This window comes from Tamandua tetradactyla, chromosome 18, assembly GCF_023851605.1.
Source record: "Tamandua tetradactyla isolate mTamTet1 chromosome 18, mTamTet1.pri, whole genome shotgun sequence".
NCBI lineage: Eukaryota > Metazoa > Chordata > Mammalia > Pilosa > Myrmecophagidae > Tamandua > Tamandua tetradactyla.
Window position 1 is genome coordinate 22391421 of NC_135344.1, and position 25338 is coordinate 22416758.

Consider the following 25338-nt stretch of genomic DNA (forward strand, 5'->3'; position numbering starts at 1 on the left):
AAGAACTTCATCTCCCAAATTCTTGTGTCCTCCTGTCATGCCTATCCCACAAGCGCCATCCCAACTATCCCTCTTACTGTAGTTGGAGGGCTACCACCACATAGATTCTGCCCAGCTAGCTTGTGATCTCCTGGTCACCAGTTCCACTGGAGCACAAGTGGCCACTTTCAACGGCCTCAGCTCTCCTCAAACCTACCAAGTGTGGGAGATACCGCTAGTTGAGAGGTACCTTGTTCCAGGACACCCAAGAAAACCACACCTCCCAGCCTCCCTGGCATTAAGTGTGGTCAAGTTACCGAGTTCTAGTAATGGAATGTGAGCTGAAGTATGGGCGCCCTTTTCCCAGGCTTGGCCTACCAAAACTTGTCACAAATGCCCCTCCATCTCTTTCCTGAGCTGCAGTACAGGTGGGTGTTTATGCCCAAGGCAGACTTGCACACCTCAATTAAACAATCAAAGCCTCTATCAACTTTGTAAAACAAATCCTCCTGACCCCCAACCCTTGCCCTCTCCACTGGGCCAAGTGGATTGACCTGAATGAGAAATGAACTTCTTTAGGTCACACTACCGAGGTGGGAGGGGAAGGCTGCCGGAGGCTATCGGCTGCAGCTGCCAGGCTCCCAATAACTAACACCCCCTCCCCAGGCTTCCTGGTGTTTGGCACATGGCTTCTTGTTCTACTGGAGACCAGAAAGAAATAAAATGTATTTTGCTTTCTTCTCAGTGATGGAGACCAAGTTAGTGTAGGGCAGCAAGTAAGTGATACTGCTATTGTCAGGGAGATGAAATTGCACGGAATCTGAGTGCATCAGAGACCTCCCAGCCCCTAAAGCCTAGGGAGGTGGGGGAGCCTGAGGGCCTCGCAGATCCTGGCTCTGTGCTCTGCCTTCCACCTCCCCCATAGAATCATATCCCCATGTAGCCTAGATTTTTATATTCTGATACTCTTTTATTGATCGTTCATCCTTATATAAAAATTAAGTGCATACATAGAAGTAGAAAAAAATACTTCCTTCAACTATAAGGCTCTAACTGTTATATCTAAAAAAATTTTTTCTGGATGAGTTATGTTTACAATTGTTATCAGGAAGCAATTGATTAAAGCACCTGAATATATTGCACATTTTGAGTCATTAACATATAAAGTAGAAATTTGCTGGAAATAAAGCTTTTAATGAGATGAATGGGACTATCTTGCTTAATGGTTTGGCTTTTTTTTTCCCAATTATTTAATATGTCTGTGGATGATACATTGAGACATTCAACATCGACTGTATTTCTCCTTTCGTTTTTATAGATATCATGTAATTTTGTTCACAGATAGAAGGAAGGTGGGTATAAAAGTGTTACTCGATTCTTTGAACAACAGCTCAGTTTTACTGGCAAAATAAAATTATTTTTAATGATTTACTTTTAAAAATGAATTACATATCTACTCAGAGGATTTAAGGGCAAAGACACAAATGGACATTTGCACACCAATGTTTATAGCAGCATTATTTACAATTGCAAGGAGATGGAAACAGCCAAAATGTCCATCAACAGAGGAGTGGCTAAACAAACTGTGGTATATACATACGATGGAATATTATGGAGCTCTAAGACAGAATAAACTTATGAAGTATGTAACAACATGCATCCATGTTCTCTAGGTCCATCACCTAGAGAACATTATGCTGAGTGAGACTAGCCAAAAACTAAAGGACAAATACTGCATGGTCTCACTGATATGAACCGACATTAGTGAATAAACCTGGAATATGTCATTGGTAACAGAGACCATCAGGAGATAGAAATAGGGTAAGATAGTGGGTAATTGGAGCTGAAGGGATACGGACTGTGCAACAGGACTGGATACAAAAACTCGAAATGGACAGCATAATACCACCTAACTGTAATGTAATTATGTTAAAACACTGAATGAAGATGCATGTGAGAATGATAGAGGGAGGAGGGCTGGGGACATAAATGAAATCAGAAAGAAAGATAGATGTTAAAGATCGAGATGGTATAATCTAGGAATGCCTAGAGTGTATAATAATAGTGAAATGTACAATGCACAAATTTTAAAAATGTTTTTGCATGAGGAAGAACAAAGGATTGTCATTATTGCAGGGTGCTGAAAATAGATGATAATTAATACTTTAAAATGTCACATTATGTGTGAGACTAAAGCAAAAAATGTTTATTTGTTACAAAATTTAGATTTTGACTAGAGCATTTCCTAATATAACTTATGTAGATAGTTTGATTGAATGTCATAAGTACTTGGAATCTCAGGTAGCACATGAGATTTTGTTGGTTTGTCCAGAGTGATCCCCCGATGAATCCCAGAATGATTTGATCAGTGACTGGAAAAGTATTTGCAAGCCCCCTTCGGGGAATGGTGAGAGTGGGGAGAAATTCAACTTCCCCAAGTTGAATTCTTGATATTCTCACAAGCAGTGTGGACAACCAAAGCTATAGGCTGAGCCCCCAGTCTTGGGATTTGTTCACATGAAACTTAACCCCACAAAGGATAGGTCAAGTCTACTTAAAATTTAGGCCTAAGAGTTACCCCCAAGAGAGCCTCTTGTGTTGCTCAGATGTGGCCTCTCTCTCCAGCCAATAAGATGAGCAGTCTCACCACCCTCCCCCTCTCTGCATGGGACATGACTCCCAGGGGTGTGGACCTTCCTGGCAAGTGGGACAAAGATCCTGGAATGAGCTGAGACTAAGCATCAAAGGACTGAGAAAAACCCTAGAATGAGCTGAGAATTAACATCAAGAGACTGAGAGAACCTTCTCGACCAAAAGGGGGAAGAGTAAAATGAGGCAAAGTGTCAATGGCTGAGAGATTCCAAACAGAGTCAAGAGGTTATCCTGGAGGTTATTCTTACGCATTAAGTAGATATCTCCTTGTTGTTCAAGATGTAGTGGAGAGGCTGCAGGGAATTGCCTGAAAATGTAGTGCTGTGTTCCAGTAGCCATGTTTCTTGATGATGATTGAACAATGATAATAGCTTTCAAAATGAGACTCTGTGAATGTGAAAACCTTGTGTCTGATGCTCCTTTTAGTTACTATATCAACAGAAGAGTAGAACATATGGAATAAAAATAAATAATAGGGGGAACAAATGTTAAAATAAATTCAGTTTGAAATAGTGGTAAATGAAAGCGAGGGGTAAGGGGTATGGTACGTATAGTTTTTTTTTCTCTATTATCATTTTATTTCTTTTTCTGTTGTCTTTATTTCTTTTTCTAAATCGGTGCAAATGTACAAGAAATGATGAATATGCAACTATGTGATGATATTAAGAATTACAGATTATATATGTAGAATAGAATGATTTCTAAATGTTTTGTTAATTTTTTTAATTTAAAAAAAATTACATTATTGGCTCATCTGCCATTAAAAACAAATCACCTTATAGCTTTTACAAGGTGAGTGTGTGATTGTGATAACCTTGGTTCTGATGCTCCTTTTACCCAGGGTATGGACAGATGAGTAAAAAATAAATAAATAAATAAGGATAAAAAATAAATAAATAGGGCAAGCAACAGTGGCTCAGTGGCAGAATTCTCGCATGCCATGCCAGAGACCCAGGTTTGATTCCCAGAGCCTGCCCATGCCATAAAGAAAGAAAGAATAGGGGGGATATGGGGTAAAAATAAATTGGGTAGATTCAAATACTAGTGGTCAATGAGAGGGAGACGTAAGGAGCATGGGACATATGAGGTTTTTCTTTTTTTCTTTTTACTTCTTTTTCTGGAGTGATGCAACTGTTCTAAAAATGATCATGGTGATGAATACATAACTATGTGATAATATTGTGAGCCATTGAATATACACATTGTATGAACTGCGTGTGTGTGAAGATTTCTCAATAAAAATATTTTTAAAAAAATAAAAAACCAATCACTTGATTAGTCTTCAGATTAAAAGCTAACAACAAGATTAGATCCTCCTTCAACTGAAAGCTCCCACGCTTGTGAAAGGACCTGTTGATCCATCATTAAGTCCTTCACTTTCTCGACACCTTCACCAATACTTTGGAATCTCCTTTGGCTGTGCTGGGTGTTTACTCCCAGCAACAATGTGCCTCAGTAAGATCCACAGCAAATGGGTAAGAGGTGGTTATAAAAGGCGACAGCATGACTGAAGACAAATTCTCAGGCAGATACATTTTACAAAAATGTGCATATGGAAGTTAAAAATCTGGAAAGTCATTCCTTAGAACCACCCAGGCTTGTGTACCTTTTTGGAAAGCCTTTGCAAACCCCCATATGTTCAGACACCGCTGGGTGAAGGCCATTATGTCTTCATTAGGGACCCTAATGAAATGGTAGGGTCCCCAGAGAAGTTGCCTTTGGGAGTCTGGATCCCCAAATGCAAATGCCCTTTCGTAAAGAGACTCTTTTCCTTTAGAAGCAGAAACTGTTTTTTTTCTATTAATTCAAACCTCTAAGTATGAAACAGGACAATGCAATTTGAGCACATTTTAGGGTCTGAAATTAAGGCACACATATTAGGTTTGCTTGAGTTTAGGCTGTTTATTTTTAAAAGGCAGGCATGCTACCTGCACCAAGCAAGCCAGCTAATCAGGTGAAAATAAGGGTCTGTGGCAGTCTTACCAGGGTGTCCACAGTCCCTTGCAGCATTGCCCCTGCCGAGGCCTGGTGGGGTCTTGCAACTTCCCCCCGATTAGAAGAGGCAAGACCCAAAGCCCTCTAGCAGGTGACATCTATTGCTTTCTCCTCAGTCAGTGCGAGCGGGACCCTGGCCAGGATGGTGAGAAATTGTAGACCTTGATTCTCCTTTGGACAGAGCCATGACTCTCTTTTAGTTCCTCTGAGTCTCAGAAGGAAGAGAAGCTGCATCAGAAATTGCTTTGTTTGTTCACACTGTGAGTAAAGAGAATCTGGAACTCGAATATTAGTGTTCAAGCAAATCAACACACTAAGGGTTGTGGCTTAATCTCTCAGGAATCTTTAGCAGAACTCGCCATCTCACCTAATTTCACAGGCTGCTTATTAACTCCTGGATGGGCTGACTTGCTCCAGTCTTCCTGAGTCAATCAGACACATCCCGGGATGAACACAGAACCAACGGGCACAAAATGTGTTCAGAGCCTCAGGAACAGTGTAGAGAGTGATTTCCCCTAGAAGGGCTGGGAGCCTGCAGGATCCAGCTCCCCTGCTCCGTGTAACCGAGCCCACCTCCTCAACCCGCCTCTTCAGGGATACTGTTCCATCCGCAAACCACCTGTCCCGGGTAGTTAACCGCTCTGCCAGCATTTTCCTTTCACCATTTACAAATGCTGAAGACTCTCCCTAGAAACCAGACCTCCCAGATATTAAACCATGAGATGAAACCAAAATGATTAAAACACCCTGGAACTGCAAAGGAAATGAACAGTAGTACAGATTCCAGAAACAGACCCAGCTACATTCCAGAACATAACTAGGAGTCAAGTTGGCATTTCTAACCAATGTGGGAAACAGCATTATTTAATAGTGTTAGGACAACTATTTTGAAGATAAATAAATAATTCTAGACCCCACATTCACTCCTTAAACCAAAGGAAATTCCAGATGAATCATAGGTTTACACATAAAACCATAAAATTACTAGAAAAAAGCACGTGTAAATTTATGTCCTGCCTTGGAGTGGGGGAGGCGTTTCTAAGCAGGGGCACAAATCCATAAGTTCTAAAGGAAAAGATTATTAAATATATTGACAAAAATATAAAACTTACATTTGTATTAAAATGTAACATTATACAAATTTTAAAAATGTTTTTGCATGAGGAAGAACATAGGAATGTCATTACTGCAGGGTGTTGAAAATAGTAATTAATATTTTAAAATTTTAACTTGTGAGACTAAAGCAAAAAATGTTTATTCGGTACAAAATTTATTTTTTGACTAGGCATTTCCTAATATAATTTAGGTAGACCACTTAATTGAACACCATAAGTACATGGAACCTTGAGCAGGGCATGAGGTTTTGTTGGTTTGTACAGAGTGATGCACCAATATATTCCAGAGTGATTTGAACAGTGAATAAAAAAGTATTTGCAAAGTCCCCTTGGGGAAATGGTGAGAAAGGAGGAAAATTCAGCTTCCCCAAGTTGAATTCTTGTTATTCTCACTAGCAGTGGGGACAAGCAAAGCAATAGGCTGAGCCCCCAATCTTGAGGTTTGTTCATATGAAACTTAACCCCACAAAGGATAGGTCAAGCCTACTTAAAATTAGGCCTAAGAGTCACCCCCAAGAGAACCTCTTTTGTTGCTCAGATGTGGCCTCTCTCTCCAGCCAACACAACAAGCAATTTCACTGCCCTCCCCGTGTCTACCTGAGACATGGCTCCCAGGGATGTGGACCTTCCTGGCAACATGGGACAGAAATCCTGGAATGAGCTGACACTCAGCATCAAGGAATTGAGTAAACCTTCTTGACCAAAAGGCAGAAGAGTGAAATGAGACAAAATAAAGCATCAATGACTGAGAAATTCCAAACAGAGTCGAGAGGTTATCCTAGAGGTTATTCTTATGCATTAAATAGATATCACCTTGTTAGTCAAGATGTAATGGAGAGGCTGGAGGGAACTGCCTGAAAATGTAGAGCTGTATTTCAGTAGCCATGTTTCTTGAAGATGATTATATAATGATATAGCTTTCACAATGTGACTGTGTGATTGTGAAAACCTTGTGTCTGATGCACCTTTTATCTACCTTATCAACAGACAAGTAAAACATATGGAATAAAAATAAATAATAGGGGGAACAAATGTTAAAATAAATTTAGATTGAAATGCTAATGATCAATGAAAGGGAAGGGTATAGTATGTATGAATTCTTTTCTGTTGTCTTTTTATTTCTTTTTCTGAATTGATGTAAATGTTCTAAGAAATGATCATGATGATGAATATGCAACTTCGTGATGCTATTATGAATTACTGATTATGTATATAGAGAATGGAATGATAATAAAAAAAAATTTTTTTTTAAATCTATCTGAATTACTGCAGTTTGAGGAGCAGATTTTGGGCCACTAGGCCATCAGCTCTCCTACTACACACCTAGTAATAAACTCTTTTTCTCTCTGAAAAAAAAAAAGGAACATTATTCTACAAATAAAGGAAAAGACAGACAACTAAAAGTCAAAATGGCTTGCATTTTGGAATTCGGTCATTAATTCCAGTATTGCCTTTTCTTTTTCAGTATTTATACAGATTAATTAATATTTTATTGCATTAGCTAGACTGTCCAAAACAGTGTGAGTATAATACATAAGTTCAGATGGTACCTGTGTCTATCTTATCCCTGATTTTAATTCAAGTGACTTTTTTGTACTTTTTAATTCAAGTGTACTTTTTTGTAACACTTGGTCTGATATTTGTTTTGGGGTTTTTGTAAATCTTATCATACATAAGTGACTTTTTTCTGTTCCTCTTTTACTCACAGTTTTTTAATTAGAAACAGATACTGAATTATCACACGCCGTTTGAATATCTACTGACGTACATTGTGGTTTTCTATTTTAATTTGTTACTGTAATGAATTATTAGTCATACATTTTTTAATGTTAAGTGTCTCTTGCCTTGTACAATAACTGCAATGATTCTTCTAAATAAATTTTACTTTTCTGATATAACACTGATTTGTTAATTTTTTAAAACACTTTTATTGACAAATCTTCACACACTTACAGTCCATTCATGGTGTGCAATCCATGGCTCACAATATCATCATATAGTTGTGTATTCATCATCCTGATCATTTTTATATCTGCATCACTCCAGAGAAAGAAAAATAAATAGAAAAAAGAAAAACTACATATATCCCATACCCCTTACCCCTCCCTCTCATCGACCACTAGTATTTCATTCTACCCAATTTATTTTACCTCTTAACCCCCTCTTATTTAATTATTTTTTATCTATAAATAGATACTCATCTGTCCATACCCTGGATAAAAGGAGCATCAGACATAAGGTAAGTGTTTTATTTAGAAGTTATACATCTATACCTTAAGTGAAATTGCTCTGTAGTTTTACTTTAGAAATATCTTTATTGTATTTTATAGAAGGTAACCCTAGCTTCATCAAATGTATTGGGAAATAAAGAAGAATATGTTTATGAGATGATAGATTAGAATGCTTTTCATCTATTTCTAGAGAATTGTTATTAAACATTTTTTGAGCATGGATGCTTTTTTAAGAAATTAACAAATTCTTTGAACTTTAGCCTCAGAAACAGGAAGTTCTCACATAAGCTTAATTTCTCATACAGTTTCCAGGGGCTCACAGATCATTCACGGATTCTGCATTGCCTCGCCAACCAATGAGAACTTGAAAGCAATGGCCTAATTATTTTTTAGTATGCTCACTAGACTCTAAAGACCAGGAGCCGCACCTTATCATCTAGCACTCAAGTAGCCACTGAGTTTAAAACCTTCATAAGTTTCTCACACAATCCTCACAGCAACTTTGCAAAAAATGGTTTATTGGCAAAGACACCCAACATAAACCAGTCTCAAATGACTTTCTCTTCATTCAGTAGCATGCGTCTACATTAGGACCAAACTGTAGGCCTTAAATACAAACAGGCTAATACAACTTGATAACAATGTAAGCATTTGAATTTAATATCCATTGCTATGTTAGAAATATCAAAGGAGCATGACTGGATTCTGTTCTTTTATTTCCATGATAGAAATCCCAGACCCTATGCCTGGCCACTGCAATGAGTCAGGGCCATGCTTCTCTGGCCCCTAGAAAGGATGCTGTGCCCGTCTCTTCTGGGCAGCTCCATGCATCAGGTTGTATTTTCTGCCTTCCCTATAGCTGTTGTCCCTGCTGAGATCCACTTGCAGAAATGCTGTTCCTCTCCCAATTGATTGAACAGTCCTCTCAGAGCAGTAAGTTGCTGAGTCAGTGCCTCGCCTCCATTGCCCTGAGCTGCTGGTGCAGTCTCCTGTCTGGAGGGAAGGGAAGTTGGAGCCTCCTATTGCCCTTCCCCTCTCTGCCCTACTGGACTCAGGAAAACTGGCAGCAACGTACAAGTTTGTCTCTTGTTTTACTCATACCCTCTGCAGCTGGGTTCTCTGTGTAAAAGCCCATTTGTTTGGAAGGCAAAGAATTTGTTTCTACTTCCACCTCTGGAACTAGAAAATTTGCCTCTAAGCAGACCAGTTCAGTAAATTTTACAAAACCTAGTTTTCAAATGAGAACACTGAGACCACAAAATTTAGACTAATTTGCCCAGTTCACACAGCAATGCAGTATCAGAACCTAACACATCTCATGCTGTAAACTGAGCTCTTGGCTCAGTCAAGTAGAGGTAGCTTGCTTCCTGAAGGGATTTCTGCTTTAGGAGGCCACTACTGTATCAGCCCATGTATAAGGTCTTTAATTATTCTCCCCCAATACACACCCATTCCCAAATGCACCAGCATTTGGAAAATTCCATTGGCTCACTACATTATTGAGGAGGCTGCGATGGCTGGCCCTGGGAGGTGATATCAGCATGGAGAGAAGAGAGAGAACCCCCAGGGTAGGAAATTTCTTGAACATGAAGCACAAACTAGGAGGTTGTCAAGGGCACGGAGTCTGGAAGCCTTTGCTTTCCTGGGTGTGTCTCATCAGACACCACAGAATTCTTTGTGGAAAGTCAGAGGAAGAAGAGTCACCTGGTAAATTATGACATCTTCTCCCTTTCCACAAATCTCATTCACCTACCTCCAGAAATAAGTTTTACTCTGCCTCAACCCCAGAATTGGAGACCTGGACACCCACATACACTTGGCAAGTCTGGCTGAGATGTTCTGCAGACAAGGGCCTCCAGGCTTCTCTAACTGCTTAAAGAGACATGAAGCTCGGTGTTTCTCACCAATCAGACCATTTCCTTCTCTGGTTAAATAATAGCAACAACACTTCTCACTCAGGATGGAATTGCAAAACTCATGTCCACTCTTTCCTGTTGAGCAAGTTGGGAGCTCTGTGTGTTACGATCCTGACAATGGATTTTAAAAGAGTCTTCCTGAATGCAATGGAATTCTGTGATTTCTCTTAGGAAACATGCCTAACCTGTGAATCTCCAAGTCAATCACTCCATTTTCCCACTTAAAAATCTTGAGCAATTGCCCTCAATTTTGACAACATGCTATCATTTTTTTCAATAGTGCTACATTGATAGTTTCTACTCTTCCTGTAAAGCTAGTTGCTAAAGCAGAGAAACATTGGTAGCCTTATGTCCATTGAAGTATAATAATAAGACCAAACACATCTATAGCTCTTGCTGTGAGCCAGGCATGGTTTCAGGTTCTTTACATGTATTAACTCCTGTCATCCACACTGCAACACCAAGTAGGCTCTATTTTATCCCTATTTTATGGGTGAAGAAACGGAAGCAATAATTTGCCCCATGTCCCACAATCTTTAAATGATGGATTCAAACCCAGAGTTCATACCTTCAACTGCCACAAAATTCTGCTTCTCTATAGTATATTTCTGAATAAGCTTCAATAAAACTAGCAATCTCAGGAAGCAATGGGAACCATGATTCTGACTTCTGGAACCTTCCATTCTCCAACAGATATGGCGATCTCCAGAAATAAACACAAAAATATTTTGTAAAGGCTTTCGGCCAACCACTCATTTTTGAACATTTTCACTGTTGTCCGTTGGTGAGAAAAAAAAATGAATGGAGGAAATGAATGAGCACATATGCAGGAAAACACTAGTTTTGAAAAATTACTGGAAAAAAATGTTTTTTTTTAAAAGAAATGCAATTGGCTATTTTCAGGACGATCTTATAGGAAACACAAACAACCTGTCTCTTCGAGAAAAGATATAATGTCCTCTAATAACAGAAAATAATAATTTGTAGTTTATGTATCATTCATTTTACAAAAACTGTCTCTTTATCATCTTTTATTATAAATGAAACAAACAAAAGAACTATGCAGACTTAAAATCATGAGACAGTCACCTAAAAAAGGTGGAAAGATCATTTTTCCCTCCCTGATCTAGGCTCCCTAAGAGCCAGGGAAAAAGCTAAATATTCTACCGCATAGGTACTAATTTTGAGGTGCCAGAGTATAGTTTTTATATTTTGGTTCATTTGTTTTTGGTTTTTTCACTGTGAAATGCACATGTGTATACAAGAGTATTTAAAACATACATGGCCATTTTAAAGAATAATTATAAGTGAATATTTACAGAACCACCATCAACTGTAACTAAATTCTGAGCCAGGGAATATGGATGGAATAGAGGTCTACAACTTACAGACTCAGCCCATAAAGAGCACCCAGATGGGATCCTCCAATCTCTCTCCCGTCATCTGTCTTCTGGAGGATGCCAAGGTGACCTTGACACCAAGAATTTGGAACATGACCTATGCCTCTTTGAGTCCCTTTCCAATCACATCCACTCACTTTCCCTTAGGGGTAAACACCATCCTTTTTCGATAACGATTTTCTGGCTAGACTTGATAGTTTCACTTTCTATATATGTGCCCCTATGTAGTTTATTGTTTCCTTTGCCAGTTTTTTAACTTCATAAAATGAAATCTTACTATTGCATTCTTTTATGTCTTCCTCCCTTTGCTCAACATTGTATTTGTGAGAATCATCCATGTTCATACATGTATCTATAGTTTGCCTGTTTGCATTGCTGTATAGTATTCCACTGCATGACCACACCTCAATTTATTTGTCCATTCTTCTATTGCTGGGCATTTGGTTTGTTTGCCGTTGGAACTCTTACAAACAATATAACTGGATATATATTTATATGTGTTTCCTGGAGTTTCACACAGCTAGGGTTGGAGTTGCAGACTGTAATCTTCAACCTAACCAAACAGTTTTTCCAAAAGAATTTACCAATTTACTCTCCCATAGAATATAGAGTATTTCCATTGTTCAACATCATCGCCCCCACTTAGTCTTGTTGGATTTCTTTGTTTTTTCATTCTAATGGTGTGTGGTTTTAAATATGCAGTTCTCTGATTCCTAATGAAAATGAGTGTCTTATCAAATATTTATTGGCATTTGAGTGTTTAAAAAGCTGAAAACATGATCATTCTCCATCTAGAGATATGAATGAAGTTGATCTGGATAGGACTAAGATAAATCAGAACACTGGGTAAAGGATGATATGGCCCAAATTTTCAAACTTCAACCTCTGTGCGAGATCAAAGTGAGAGATGTTTATTTGGTGCAAAATTCTTATTTTGGGTAGCACATTATCTGATTTAACTTATATGGTCAGTTTACTTGAACACCATAATCTTGAACAGGGCGTGAGATCTTGTTGGTCTGTATAGGTTAGTGTGATGGCCCAATATATCTCAGAGTAATGTGGGCAGAGATTTTAAAACGTATTTGCAAAGTCTCCTTGAGAGAATGGGAAGAAAGGAGGAAATATTAAACTTTCCCATCTGGTGAATTCTTGATATTTTCACAAGCAATGGAGACAATGAATTAAATAGGCTGAGCCCTCAATCTTGGGGCTTGCCCCTATGAAGCTTATTCCTGTAAAGGAAAAGCTAAGCCTACCTATAATTATACCTAAGACTCACCCCTGGAGAGCCTCACTGGTTGCTCAAATGTGGCCTCTCTCTCTAAGCCAACTCAGCAGGTGAACCCACTGCCCTTCCCCCAACGTGGGACATGACTCTCAGGGGCGTAAATCTCCCTGGCAACATGGGACATGACTCTCAGGGATGAGCCTGGATCTGGTATCATAGGAATGAGAAAGCCTTCTTGTCCAAAAGGGAGAAGAGAAAAATGAGACAAAGGCTCAGTGGTGGAGAGATTTCAGAGTCAAGGAGGTTGGTTATTCTTACACCTTACATAGATATTCCTTTTTCGTTCATGATGTATTGGAGTGGCTAGAGGGAAGTACCTAAAACTGTTGAACTGTGTTCCAGTAGCCTTGATTCTTAAAGATTATGTAACCTTATAGCTTTTACAGTGTGACTGTATGATTAGGGAAACCTTGTGTCTGATGCTCCTTTTATCCAGGGTATATACAGATAAGTTTAAAAATAAATAAATAAATAACAGGGAGAGATAAAGGGTAAAAACTGGGGAGACTGAAATACTGTGGGTCGATGACAGGGAGGGGTAAGAGGTATGGGATGTATGAGTTTTATTTTTTCTTTTTCTTTTTCTTCTTATTTCTTTTTTTGGATGTTCTAAAATGTTCTAAAAATGATCGTGTGAAGAATACACAGCTATGTGAGGATATTGTGAGCCACTGATTTTATCATATGGTTGGATTGTATGTGTGTGGATGTTTCTCAATAAAAAATATTCTTTAAATGTTTACTGGCATTTGAGTTTCCTCTTTTGTGAAGTTCCTTGTCATTTCTTTTGCTTGTTTTCCATTGTGTGGCCTTTTTTTGGTTGATCCATAGAAATTCTTCATATATTGTTTAAATGTGAGGTAAATATCTTCTCCCAGTAAGCAGCATGCCTTGTTACTCTCTTTAGTGTCCTTTGATGAACAGAAGTTCTAAACTTAGATGAAGCTGGACTCCTACATTATACCATTCATGCAAATCCATTTCAGGGTGAGTACAGGCCCAGAGGATAAGACAAAACTTTTCGGAGAATATCTTCATGTCCTTGGGGCACAGAAAGATTTCTTAAACTAAACACAAAATGCATGCTGTAAAGGAAGAGCCTGATAAATTTTACTACATTTAAACTAAATACTTCTTAAGCATTTTAAAAATTCTCCTGTGACTTGACTAGTAACTGTCTATGGAGAAGCTTTTTTCTAAGTGTATCAGAGACTGTTGATGTTCACCAATATCCTCATGCTTCTCTTCATTACTAGCCTCCTTGCAATTAAGCAAGCTAATGTGATTTATATTCTGGACTATGGAATACAAATGTGAAAGATGTACACACACATAGAGGTGTGATTCTCCGACTGTGCATGTGCTTGCTTGCTCTCTCTCTCTCTCTCTCTCTCTCTCTCTCTTTCCATCTGTTGTCTGGATGATGCCAAAGTAACCTTGAGGTCAAAAGATGGTGAGACCACAAGACAGAAGGATCCTGCGTCTCCAAGTCACCTTTTGGACAAGAGAATCTGGAGAGCCTCTCAGCCAGGAGCATCAGTAATGGAATCTACATAAGAAACAAATGAACTTTTAGTTTTATTAACCACTTATATTTGGGATCATTTATAAAAGCCTATACTAACTAATGCTTGAAGTGAAAGAAAGCTCAACCAGCCCCTCTGTGAATCATCTATCATAACTACTGAGTTTGTCTAATTAAATCATGTCTTCACATTCAGGCATCAGGTGACTGGAAGAGAGTGCAAATAAAGGGAAATGATTCTGGAGCTGCATCTTTCCCAATTGATTTGATCACGACATTAAGTTGTATAATGAGTTAATGTATTAAGCTAAATCATATGTTTAATTTGAATTGAGTTTCCTTTAAGCACAATGAATAGTTCTGGTTTTTATGTCTGCCTGAAAGGATTATAGAATTAACGCATATGAATCGGTTAATTTACAATTGTTTGGTAAATTGAGTGAATCCCATATTCTGAAAGCTTTACAATCTCTGTGAGATCTGTCGAAGTGTGATGACTGGAAAGAAAGAGTCCACCAACTCCCATATTCTCCTCCTGTTCAGGGGCCATAAATCAGTGTTTAAAGGAAAGAGCAAAAGAATAGAAAAGCACCGAGCTGACAGCTTAGATGTCCACACAGTGGTCAGTTAGAGAAGATGCTGGGAAAAGATTGGGGGGACAGGTAGGTGCTGCTCATGAGGGTCTCCAAGAAGGGTAAAACACACAGAGAAGGTACACAGATGAGGGGCGGGGCCCTGAATGCAGCCTGGAGTCTGTAGTGCCCACACAGCCTCTCACAGCTTCCTGACGCTGAGACTGACAGCGGTGCTTCAGCTGGAGCTGCTTACTGTCCACATCTGAACTGCCCCCCTCGCCCTCTTGGGCAACTTTATCTAATCTTCAGTGGTAGGAAAACAGGCTCTGCCCGACAACCTATTCTTTCTAATCTTTTTCATCTTACACGTGGCTGTTAGCTTTTGAAACTAAAAGCCAAGCTTTAATCCTTGTTTTTCTGATTCTGCTCTGATATTTCTCCCTTGAGGCAATGGAAGCTTGGTCTGACTGCCCAACAGTAGGAGGTTCGTGGAATAATAGAGAATATCACACAATTCAAAAAGTCATTTACCGGGCGGTGCGACAGTGGTTCAGTGGCAGAATTCTCCCCTGCCATGCCGGAGAGCTGGGTTCAGTTCCCGGTGCCTGCCCATGCGGGAGAAAAAAAAACAACCTCATTTACCATATCAAGCATTTTCCTGCCATTAACAAAATAAAGATATTGGAAAAATATAGTCCTCATTTTATGTTTAAGGGAGAAAACAATCAAAGAAAGCTGCAAGTTATCTAAGAAAATCTTTATAGCCAAAGGCAATCTGTTCTTCTGTGGAAATCCTTGGTAAGGAATCAGATAGGATGATATGGTCATCCCATACAGAGAAACTGCTTGTTATCAGGTGAAATGAGGCTCCCTTCCAAGACAACACAACAGTTATAGGTTACCAGGCCCTGGGGTCCTCTGGAAACAAAGCATGACCATGTTTCGGTCAGTTTGGGTGTTTGGGTTAGAACTAAAACTAGAGGAGGAGACTCCTGTTTAGATTACAAGGTAATATTAATCGATATTTAGAAATACTAAGTTTGACATAGAATCAAGTACCAGCTAGCCTAGGATTGCTAATATTTCCCTTTATTTCACAGCAGGTTGACCTAGACAAAATTCAACCCCAAGGTCTTATTAAAGCACTAAAAATTTGAAATTATATAGACCCAGCAATAACTGGTCATTTTTCAAGAGTAGAATATCCTAAAAGGCTCTAACTATCATAAAACATTTTGCATTTGAGAATATCAGGAAGCCACAGGTAACTCAGAGTATTATTATCATGCTGGTTTGAAGCTGTTCGGTACCCCAGAAAAGCTCATGTTCTTTTAATCCATTCCTGTGGGTGCAGATCTGTTGGGAGTGGGATCTTTCAATCAGACTGTTTCAATGGAGATGTGACCCACCCAATTAAAGGTGGATAAACGACGCAAGAAAGGCCTAGACCTCTCTCTCCAGCCAACACAACAAGCAAACTCACCACCCTCCCCCTGTCTAAGTGGGACATGACTCCCAGGAGTGTGGACCTTCCTGGCAACACGGAACAGAAATCCTAGAATGAGCTGAGACTCAGCATCAAGGGATTGGGAAAACCTTCTCGACCAAAAGGGGGAAGAGTGAAATGAAACAAAATAAAGTGTTAATAGCTGAGAGATTCCAAACAGAGTGGAGAGGTTATCCTGGAGGTTATTCTTATGCATTAAATAGATATCACCTTGTTAGTCAAGATGTAGTGAAGAGGCTGGAGGGAACTGTCTGAAAATGTGGAGATGTGTTCCAGTAGCCATGTTTCTTGAAGATGATTGTATAATGATGGAGCTTTCACAGTGTGACTGCGTGATTATAAAAACCTTGTGTCTGATACTCCTTTTATCTACATTATCAATAGATGAGTAAAACATATGGAATATAGATGAACAATAGGGGAAACAAATGTTAAAATAAATTTAGAGTGAAATGCTGGTGATCAGTGAGGGGGAGGGGTGGGGGTATGGTATATATGAATTTTTTCCTGTTTTCTTTTTATTTCTTCTTCTGAATAGATGCAAATGTTCCAAGAAGTGATCATGATGATGAATATGCAACTATGTGATGATATTGTGAATTACTGATTATATATATGTAGAACGGAATGATCAAAAGTTACGAATGTTTGCGTTTGTTTGGGATTTTTTTGGTATTTAAAAAAAATTTTTTTTAATTAATGGGAAAAAAAAAAAAAACCCTAGAGAGCTCAGAGAGAAACACCCACAGAGACCTGAGCGAGAAAAGCCCTAGAGATGCTAGGAGAGGACCCACAGAAGCTGAAGGAGCCACTTAAACCAGAACCCCAAAGCAACAATATCTGGGAGTGAAGGACCAACAGACACCAGCCATGTGCACTGCTGTCTGACAGAGGAACCCTGGATGCCAGCAGCCTTTCTTCAGAGATGGTATCATCCTGTTAATGCCTTAATTGGGATGTTTTCATGACCTTACAACTGTCAGTCTGTAAACTAATAAATCCCCATTGTAAAGGCCAACCCATTTCTGGTATATTATATTCTGGGAGGTTTAGTATACTGAAACAATTATTTAGAACTGGTTGAATCCACAATTTTATGTACTCTACTCTGTAGTTGGGAGGCTCGGAAAAAGACCAATAAACTTCCTTGGATTCAGAAATAGCCAGAGATAGGCATAAACTTACACAGAGCAGTACTGGGAGCTCTTTTCCAATGCTGATCCCTGTTTTCCATCAGGAAAGCTGAGCAGGAGATTTTTTTTTTTTTTTTTACATGGGCAGGCACCGGGAATCGAATCCGGGTCCTCGAGCATGGCAGGCAAGCATTCTTACCTGCTGAGCAACCGTGGCCCGCCCTGAGCAGGAGATTTTGAATGTCACTGAGATAGGGTATTGTTAGGTTGGTTGGGTGGGTCCATGGTTTGGTTTGTTTTTTCACTGCATTCAATTTATAGAATAGGTGGCAAATCACAAGTATATTAACCAAGATCATGAATCTTTAATGGGACCTTAATGGAAATATTTAATGGAACCCCTACACACACTCACCTTGACATTTTACAGAGGTGAACATTGGTTTCCAGAGAATGGAACAATTTCCAAAGTTTCTCTGCAACTTAGCTACAACACTGGGATAAGAACCTAGTTCTTCTGTCTCCTAGTACAAAGCTCTTCCCACCTCCAAATATCGCCTCCATGAGGATATGGACTTTCTCATAAAAGGTACCTAACAATTATGAGTCAAATCAGCTGCCCTAACCACAACCACAGCCACGGCTTCTTCACAATGTCCCTATGCATCAGCACAATGAAAACTCATGAGGATGGCAATGTCATGGCATTGCAAGTTTCTTACTAAGAGAAGAAACCGGGTACACAGCACATAGTAGGCGTATTCATTTATGAATGAATGAATAAGTGGATAAAAAAATTTTTTGTATGCTTTATGGTGGGGTCACACTGCATTATTTTTACATGTGAATTTCCTGTTATTGCAGCAACGTTTGTTGAATTTTTACTTGCTTGCTGTGTTTTGTTTATTTGTTTATTTTGCTTGTTTGTTTTTTGGGAGAAGCATAGACTGGGAATCATACCTGGGTCTTCCACATGGCAGGTGAGAATTCTACCACTGAACTACCCTTGCGCCCCCTCTGAAATTTTTAATGTTAAACATGCGATTTAAGAAGGGCCCTCAATAGTCTTATTGAGAATAGCCTGAGATAGGTCAAGTTCAGTAGCACCTATGGCCTGCCAGATTCTGGGTACCAGGGATACAGCGGCACACAGAAGAGTCAGAGCCCCATCCCTCAGAGTCCTGTATTCTAGAGGGGGATCAGACCAGTAACTAATCAACAAGAGTATACTGAATGGTGAAAAAGAATAAAGCAGACTTGAGGTGAGGTGAGTGGCAGTAGGGGGTGCAATTTTATAAAGAGTGCCCAAAGAAGGCTTCTGCGGTATTTAAAAAGACAGAGGGGCCAGGGCAGTCGCAGGGGCCCTGAAGGGGGCCATTCTAATTCTCCAGGAGAGAGACGAGGGCTATGATTCATGGAACAGAGAAGGGGGCGTACTATCATAGGAGGAAGGGGCGCCCGTGGGATTTGCCTGGGGAGTGATGCATGTGAAGTAGAACAGAAAGAGCAAAGTCTTAGATGAGTCAAGATTTTTTGACCTGATGAGACTTTGCTTCAAACCAGTCCGTCTACACTCCCAGGGTCTTGTGAAAGATGAGTAAAGGTTTACTTTTTGGAGCATTTTTTACTTTCAACACACTGTTCCTGTTTCTTATCTTGTGTAGGTTCATAATTGTCTTGTTATCTCCATTTTATAGCTGGAAAGAATCCCAGACTAAATACATTAGTCACGGTTACGCCCAGGATAGGACTGGAACTAAAATGAACACTTTCTGGCTCTTGGGGGTAATTTTTCCACGGGCTACTACCTCCTAGATAACAAAGCTGTATGTTTCAGCCCTGTATTTCATCAGCACCCAGCAAAGCACCTGGCCTTTTGTGATCCTCAACAAATGCTTGCTGAATTAATTCCCCACAGAGAGAGGCCTCAGGCAGCCACCACCTAGCTCCCAGCCCTGCCTCTGCTCGCCCAGTCCTGGGATTTGGGGCAGGCTTCCAAACCAACCCAGGTTCAATTTCTCACTTAACAAACAAAAGTGGGGTGGGGAAGAGGTTGAGACTAGTCATACTCTGCCCTCACAGTTGTTGGAAGGATTCAATGAAATTATCCTTACCAAGCCCTGAATGCAGGAGCTGGCACATATCAAGCAATCAGAAAGTGCAAACTAACTGTTATTAAAATGGGAACAGTATTTCATCCTGACTCCCTCCCCAGTTAACCCTTCACTTTCAACAAAACCTGCTGTAAGGTGTTCCAGTAGTCATGTTTCTTGATGATGACTGTATAATGATCTAGCTCTCACAATGTGACTGTGATTGTGGAAACCTCGTGTCTGATGCTCCTTTTATCTACCTTATCAACAGACGAGTAGAATATATGGAATAAAAATAAATAGGGGGAACAAATGTTAAAATAAATTTAATTTGAAATGCTAGTGATCAAATGAAAGGAAGGGGAAAGGGTATGGTATGTATACATTTTTCTTCTGTATTCATTTTATTTCTTTTTCTGAATAGATGCAAATGTTCCAAGAAATGATCATGATGATGAATATGCAACTATGTGATGATATTGTGAATTACTGATTAAATATGTAGAATGGAATGATGAAAATAGGAATGTATGCATTTGTTTGGTATTTAAAAAAAATAAAAATAAAAACCTGTTGTAAGGCTCTGTAGCTTAAAAATAGAAGTACTAGGGATGGTCTCTTCTTCTCCACTTCCCTCAGCCCCACCCTGCCCAGCCTCGCTCTGTCGGCTGAAGAACATTCTAAGTCACAGCCAGCTGCCAGCAGGGCAACTTTAAGACCCACAAGGCTATGTCACTGAGCTGATCCATAGCAGCCCCACCCCCAGCGTTCCTAACTGCAGAGAGGGATGGTGAACAGAGTGGGCAATTCACTGTGCCATAACCATCTTACTGGGTTTATTTGGGTGTTGATGGCTGAGAGACCCTTGCTTTATACACTAGCAGCTTGGAGAGTAAAGTAGAGGAGAAATGTGGGTCATTAGAATATTCTTGTGGGAGGTTAAATAAAATAAGTAAAGCCATTTCCATATCAGACGTAAGAAACTGAAATTATTTTCAGCCCCATTAATTTACCTGTTCCTTTGTTCCCCATTCACCAGCTCACTTAAGAAAAAAAAACCACTTCCTGAAAAGTGAACTGCTGAGTCAACCTGTCTAAGAAGGCAGCTGTGGCCCATACTCAGGATATCCAGCTCTGCAAACCAGCTTGTCCGCTGGTGGTTCCAGATGTCTGGAACTCACCACTGACCACCACCCCATCCCATCTCTCTTTCTTTTTGACTTGCCCCCACCCACCTGGGAGGCTCCCGGAGCTGCAGCCTCTTGGTCCTCCCACCTCTGCTTTGAAAGCCCTTTCAGTGGTCTAGGAAGTGGGGAAGAGACAGCTCAGGAGCTGGCTGCCTGCCCCAGCACAGCAGTAAGAAAGACCATCGAGGGCCCCTGTGGCTCAGCAGGCAGAGTTCTTGCCTGTCACGCCCAAAACCCAGGTTCCACTCCTGGTGCCTTCCTGTGCAAAAACAAAATAAGACCACCTAAGCAATTTCTTGCAATGCACACCCCACGTACCTTAAATCCGAACAAGCCTCCCCATGTGGCACTAACAATTTTGATGGCTTTGTAGTACCATTAATTTAAAGGACAGAGCGTGTCACAGTGGGAATATTAGTGCCAGAAAGCAGGAGAAAATGGGGAGTTTACAGTGGTTCCCAGCTCAGCTGCACCTCATAATCATGGGGAAGTTCAAAAAAGTACTGGTGCTCAGCCCCCACCTCAGACCAACTAAATCAAAATCCCTGGAGTCAAGACTCAGCATTTTAGATCTCCACACTTCAAATCTAACATGCAGCTCAATGTAAGAATCATTACAAATGCCAATGGCTCCTAAAGCGCTTTAGAGTCTAACAAAAACAATCCTTTATACATAATTTCAGGGGAGACACTGACCCCCTGAAATTCCTCTAAGTCAGACTTTTCTTTGGGCAAATGATGAGCTTGAGCGAAGCTGGGAGAGGTTATGGAGTCTCAGCTCAGCTAATAAGGTCCACCAACTAACAAACATCCAGGTCAACATCCTTTCTCCTCTTGTAGTGATGAGCATCAGCCAACAATGGTTTTCTCTGACAGAACCTAGCAAGGCACCAACCACAAATAATGAGACAGACAATGATTACCATTTATGTCCGCAAATGCATGTATTAAGCAGAATTCAGGCACATCACTTAATGACACTGAAATTCATCAGTGTACCGAAACTGTCCTTCGTGAAGTTCCACAATTACCCTAAACACTCCGATTATCCTGTGGATTTAAACAGCAAGCTGGGATGCGGACGGTACAGAGGAAGAGCTGGTGGATGAGCGCACCCCAGCTTGACTGCACCCCAGCCTTCCACACCCCAGCTCTCCTGCAGCCCAGCCCTCCTGCAGCCCCAGCCTTCTGCAGCCCCAGCCTTCTGCAGCCCAGCCCTCCTGCAGCCCAGCCCTCCTGCAGCCCAGCCCTCCTGCAGTCCCAGCCTTCTGCAGCCCCAGCCTTCTGCAGCCCAGCCCCTCTGCATCCCAGCCCCTCTGCAGCCCAGCCCTCCTGCAGCCCAGCCCTCCTGCAGACTAGCCCCTCTGCAACCCAGACCCCCTGCAGCCCAGCCCTCCTGCCTCCCTAGTATGGAGAAGGAAGCTCCCTCATGAGCTGTTCTCTGCTCTGCTCTTTAGAAAGAGTCTACTGGAATATTCTGTTTACTGTTAGTGTTGCTCCTGGCATTTTTAACTCTCTAATCCCCACCTCTCCAACCAAATAACTTCGCTGGGGGTAAGAATAATGGCTGTCTTGTTCACTGCCAACCCCTATGCTAGGGTGGCTTAAAGCAGATTCTGAATAAAGGCTAGAGTGAATGAATGAATGAGCACATGAATGCGGTCTTCATTTTTATGTATTTCTCTGCTACATTTGATCCTGTTGTCACTGCCTCTCCTCCCTTGACTTAAGTGATGACAAATTTTACCTTCACAGTTTCTGATTATTCCTTCTTGTACTCTCTCACAGGGCCCCTTTTCTAGACACAACCCAAACCCTGGTGTTTCCCAGGTTCACTTTTTATCTCGTTCTCTTGTAACTGCGGCTGATGGTCATGACTTCTAAACTCTGGGCCAAATTCATCCTGAGCTTCACGGCTGCATCTCCATACTGTCCATTAGTTGTTTCCACCTGAGTGTCCCACTCATTCAGCAAATAAAAGACAACTAACTTTACCTTTTCTTTACATCTCAAATCTGTTCCCTCTTCCCTTTCCCCAAACCACTACCAAAACTGAGGTCTTCATCATCTTTCTACACAACGTCCTTAGTGGCTGCCCGAAGTTTGGAGTCATTCAGCTCAAACCCATCCTCTATACAGGCACCAGACTGAGATATCTAAAATGTCAACCCTTAAAATAAATTTAGTTTGAAATGCTAGTGATCAATGAAAGGGAGAGGTAAGGGGTATGGTATGTAAAACTTTTGTTGTTGTTTTCATTTTATTTTTCTGTTGTCTTTTTATTTCTTTTTCTGAATTGATGCAACTGTTCTAAGAAATGATCATGATGATGAATATGCAACTATGTGATGATACTGTGAATTACTGATTATATACGTAGAACGGAATGAGCATGTATTAAGAATGTGTTTCTTTCTTGTAATTTTTTTAAATTTATAAAAAATAAAATGTCAACCTTAATCATGATGATGAATATGCAACTATGTGATGATACTGTGAATTACTGATTATATATGTAGAATGGAATGATCATACTTTAAGAATGTTTGTTTGTTGTTATATATTTTTTTAATTTAAAATTAATTTTAAAGAAAGATAAAATGTCAACCTTCCAAATTACTTCCTAAAATCTCTAACACATTAGTTCTAAAAGATAAAGGCCAAGTCCCTTAAACACGACAAGCCAGGCTCCGCTTATTTCTCCAGCCACAAACCCTGCCTCTCTGCTTTATACGTTAAGGTCCAGCAACGTCAACATGTCATGCATGCCATGTTGCCTCTCAGGCATTTGTCCCAGTTGGTTGGTTCCTCTGAGATAAATGTACTAGCTAATTTCTGTTTCTTTAAGGGTCATTATGGTGTACAGTAGAAATGACCCCCAATAATCTTCAACTCCAGGTATTCATTCCCTTGTGTATGGGTTAGATTAGGGGCTTGTTTATAACAAACAGAATACAACAAGGATGAAGGGATGTTGCCATCATGGCTGGGTTATAAAAGACTGTGACTTCTGTACCACCCCCCCTCTGGTTTCTACTCTGTAGAAACAAGTTAATGAAGCCCATGTGGCAAAAAATTGAAATTGGCCTCAAGTCAACTAACTGCCAGAGAGGAACTAAGTCCCTTGGTCCAACAACCCTCCAGGAACTGAGTTCTGCTAACAACCAAAAGTGAGCTAGGGAATGGATCCTTCCCCTACATGAGCCTTCAACTGAGACTGCAGCCCCGGAAGGCAACTTGATTGTGAGAGTCCCTTGAAGCAGAGGGCCTAGCTAATCCATGCCTCTATTCCTGACCCACAGAAACCGTGAGCTAACAAACGTGCAGTGGTCTAAGCTGCTAAATTTGGGGGTAATTTGCCACACAACAGTATACAACTAATACACTGATCTCAGGCAACATCTATTTCAAGAAGATTTCTATATCTCCTGCCAAACACATACACACACACACACATACACACACAACTTGGGCGGCTCTTCACAGCTCTTACAGCACCTTGTGCTCTCATTTCTTAGCATTATGTTTAAAAGAATAATTGTAATTATCTGGTTTTTCATTGGTGTTGCCACTAAACTTTGACGTATTTGGAGACTGAGGCATGTCTTTTTAGTTATTTTATCTTTGTATTGCTAATGTCAAATGCAGTCATTGGCACATATGGTCAAAATATGTTATGGATAAATGCATGATAAATGAGTGAATTAAAAAAAAAAAAAGAATGGAATAGAAAAAAGGGAGGCCCTGGTTGTAAAGGCTGAAGAACTGAAACACAGAGAACCAGAGACTACCCAGCTAGTGCAAACAGCCTAATGCACCCTTTCCAATGGAAGCTCGGAGCCCTCGAGAGTGCACGGACTGAGAAATGAGGACAAGGAAGTAAATCAAGCTCCATTCCTTGAATGGGCCACCCTCCGGGCATTTGAAACCAGTCACCAGCAGTCACCCACACCACACTCCAAGCACTCCGCCCCACCCCCACATCCTCCCGACCAAGCACAAGCACAGAGTCTGGTCCGCCCACCCCTGTCTGGCCCCTCAACCCACACCTTTCCCTCCCTGCCCCCTGCAGGCGATCCCACGCTGCTGACACTCACCTTCATGCTTGGGCCACACCCGCCCCCAGCCCACACAGTCACACAACCCCACCCTGTCCTTTGAGCTCTACCTGCGCATGCTTAAATCAGCATTTGACCCCGAGATCCAGACAAGCGCATGCGTACATCCCCACCACGCCTCCCAGCTCTTGGCAAGCAGCGATCTGCAAATCCAGGCCACACCCGCCCCCAGCCTGGCGTAATCCCAGCCCATGTCTTCGAACTCTGCGCATGTGCACACCAGCCGGCCTGCCACCCCAGACCCTACACATGCGCACAGTCACATCCTTCCCACTGGATGCCCACCAATGTGTGCACCGACCTGTTGACCCCTGCGCTCCAACCTCCTGCTCCCGCCCTCCTGCACACCCTTGCCCCACCCCCCAGCACAAGAGCCCTGTTTCCATACCTGGCAGGACATAGCCCATGCCCTACACACACATGCACCCTGCTTCAAACCCCTCCCCTCTCCTTCGCCCCCCACCCCCGCCCCTGCACACCTGCACCAGGACCCCTCCCGCCCAATATCACCCACCCCTGACCAACATCTCACAACCCCTGCGACCTGTGCCGCCCTACACACTAGTGCATCTGCCTCCTGCCCCCCTGGACCCCTCCCTCTGCACAAGGGCACACCTGCGT

General features: G+C 41.0%; 1 long non-coding RNA gene across 1 annotated transcript; it reads right to left on the minus strand.

The window, feature by feature from the left end:
- Positions 1 to 11012: 11012 nt before the first annotated feature.
- On the minus strand, positions 11013 to 24752 carry LOC143662556 (uncharacterized). Its single transcript, XR_013165408.1, has 3 exons — positions 24697 to 24752; positions 15211 to 15284; positions 11013 to 14128 (listed from the first exon to the last, which is right to left on the minus strand). It is a non-coding gene; the product is annotated as an uncharacterized LOC143662556 (long non-coding RNA).
- Positions 24753 to 25338: the final 586 nt, after the last annotated feature.